The sequence below is a fragment of the Pinus tabuliformis genome, chromosome 6, assembly GCF_031772625.1.
Source record: "Pinus tabuliformis cultivar Carrire ecotype Pingquan chromosome 6, CPIR1, whole genome shotgun sequence".
NCBI classification, from domain to species: Eukaryota; Viridiplantae; Streptophyta; class Pinopsida; order Pinales; family Pinaceae; genus Pinus; species Pinus tabuliformis.
Genome location: NC_142292.1, coordinates 1,038,407,089 through 1,038,410,386, shown reverse-complemented (window position 1 = coordinate 1,038,410,386; position 3,298 = coordinate 1,038,407,089).

Genomic DNA, 3,298 nt, shown 5'->3' with positions numbered 1-3,298 from the left:
ATTTTTGTCAAGCTTGAGGAGGATAACATATGCTTGTTCTATAACCTGCCCTTCGGGCAAGCCCATCGCTATGTTTTAACGAGCCTAGCGATAGGGAAACTCGTTCTCGTCTAAAGACAAGTTTGTCGCTATTTAATCATTTTAACGAGTCTAACGACAAGGAAAACTCGGTCCTTTTCATTTTTAGAGAGTCTGAAAAGGTACGGAAAGTTAACTCCAAATTTCCTTTTTCGTCTTCTAATCCCTTAAGTCCGAAAAAGTATAAAACCATACAGAAGGGATGAATTTTCGATTTCTTTAACGAGCCGAACAAAACAAGCGCTCGATCTTTTTGTGCAATAATCCCTCAGGTCCAAAAAGATTAAAATCTAGAGGAGGGATAGCTCTTCCGGTCTTTTTAACGAGCTGGAAGGCCAAAACTCGGCAAACTTTTCATTTTTAACGAGTCAGTGAAAAGAGCTCAAAGAAGACTCGTCTTTTGAGGAACGAGTGATAAACAGGGATAGCAGCAGATTCCAGGTACAGGTTGGAATTTTCCAATCACGGTAGTGTCACAAGGATGGCTAAGTGAAATCACTCTTCGCAGCTGTTCCTCAAAATGGGTAAACACACATATGGAGATGAACGATTGGCCAAAATGAACGGATGGAGGTGATGGCATATAAACACGACCAAGGGCTTTTAATACGGCTTTCAAAGGTTACATTTCTCCAGGTTATTTACCGGTTCATTTTTTCTGGATGAGCTTGAACTGCTAGGGAAAGATTGCTCACAACTTGTGTTTATTTTTTAACGAGCATGAACTCTGTACAAAACTGCTCGATTCTTGCGTTTATTTTTTAACGAGCATGAACATTGCTAAAACTGCTCAATTTATACCAGTCTTAATACAAGGAATGCTTTAGGTGAGGTAATCTTATTTAAGGAGCGATACCTCACTAATTACTCCAATTTGGCAGGTTTTAACTTTTGCCTTTCATCCTTTCTTTATGCAAGCTGGAAACGGCTAATCCTACGAGTTTAACGGGTTAGACCTACGGGTTTAAAGGGAGGACCTAAAAATTTAAAAAATAAATAGTCGTCCCGCGCTTGCACTTCAAAAGGTTTGCATGCCCCTAGGTATAAAGTATAATTTCGATATTCTGTCCTCTTACTTATTATCCGAAAAATGGCTTTGTTTGCTGCCGCAAACTAAACTCTCTTTTCGGCGATGTCTATCATTAGGTTGCTAAGGATGGTGACTACTTGTTGCAGCAATTTCCTCTCTTTCTTTGAAGACTGCCCCTACTCTCTTTCAAAACATATTGTTTTAATGGGTGAGGCTTGACATTCAAAGATGGTGCCTTCTTGCTGCCACAAATAGATCTCCTCCTTAGGAGAGCCTACTTTTTTAGACAAAGGGAGCGATTCTTTCGCTTCACATAACTTTGACAAAAGAATTTTATCCTAGAACAACCCTCTCTTCCTTTTTCGGACGGGGTACGGACTAGTCCATTCTTCTGCGGAAATTAACTTTATACCTAAGGTTTTCTCTGCCCGAGGCAGGCCAGGGTGCATGCCCCCTGGGTCCCAGTTCTTTTCTTCTCGAATTACTCGCATTCATCGGGAAGTAGAACCGGGGGTGGTGGCATTCCTTGAGTGAATAAACCGTTAAGGGATGGTATTTGACTATTTGCGATGCGTGATCCTGGAAATGAAAGTTGGTCTACGAGCTTGACCATTCTTCCTTCGTGCGGAAAACACATGACTCTAAAGAGCGAGGACACTATTGCCTCCATGCAATATATATAGTCTTGTCCAAGGAGTAAGTTATAAACCAAGGGTCCCTGGACGACCATGATGTTCATATGAACTATCTTCCCTTTCAATGTAATTGGTACATTGGGGAGAATCCCTAACGGGTGACTGGTTCCTTTATCAAAACCTGATAGATTTCTCATTTCAGGTAAAAGCGCCGGGCAACCCAGTGCTTTCCAAGCAATAGAGGAAAGGATACTCACAGATGCCCCTTCATCAATGATAGTTCCAGCCATCACCATTCTGTAGATTTGGACTATGATTTTGAATGGGATACTGGCTGGTAACCGGGGTCTGCCTAGTTGATTCCAATCAAAGGATACGACTAGGTTGCTTGGTGGTGGGACCGAATATACGGCCGGATACGACCCTGACGATGTTCCTTCCTGCGATAAAGGAATGGGCGCATTGCCCTGATGCTCATCAGAGTCTATGTTGATGAAAAGAATATGGACGGTGTCATCCTTATCCTCTTCAGTGAGGGTGTCATTTGAAGATGGGTCTTCAATGACGGAGTCATTGGAGGATGAAACCTCTGAAGGAAGAACCGGGTCAACTGTCGTTTCGACCTTTAGACTTTCGTCTGGTCTGGATTCAGTAGGTTCATTCTTAATGACTGACACTTCAGCCGACCACTTGAGCGGGTCAGCTGGATTTTCAACTACCGAGGGATTAGGCGCAAGTTTTTGGTATCCAGGAGGAAGTCGTAACGGTGAAACCGGACGATCTTCTAAAACTCTCTTTGCCTCATCTAAGAATGGACATCGGTGGATGGCATGCTCGCCTTCACACAACATACAGGGTGATCCTGGTCTCCCTCTTCGTCCTTCACTCTCGCTAGTTGACGGACTGCAATCAACATGACTACCAGAGGTTGATGCTGCCGGATTGTGCAACCTTGGGGACCAGTCCCTTAGTATCCGGGGAATACAAGGACAATCACGATGGAAGTGGGTCCCTTTGCAAATGACACATGGCGATTTAGGCCCGGTCGGTGCAGTGTGTGGGTTTTTGTCAACTGTCTTTTGCTTGCCCCCAGTCGCCTTCGCCATAGGCCCCTTCTGCTTCTTTTCTCTCTTCTTCTTTTCCTTCTTCTCCATGGGAGGCTGACTTTTGCCGGCTCTACCTTGCGAAGATGAAGGATCAGAGGAAGAATTATAAGAGGTGGAAGGCTGGTGGGTAGCTCTAGACTGTTCTGACTGTTGATTCGACTGCTCAGGATTAGTGGCGATCTGGACTACATTAGTTGAAAAGAGCCATACAGGTAGGCCGATTGTCAATCCTGGAAGTGACAATGTGGCCATATGAGGCGCACCAACATCTCCCCAAGAGGAGAAGGGATTGGGACTTCCGCCAAGGTTACTTCCTTGGTTGGTGGGCTCCATACTTTTCAACTGAAAGATCAACGTGGGAATAACAGGTGATTATGTTCCGTTTAAAATAAATTTTATTAACGACGCTTTTAGACACAAACTTGCTTTTTCATGTTTTAAGAGTCGAG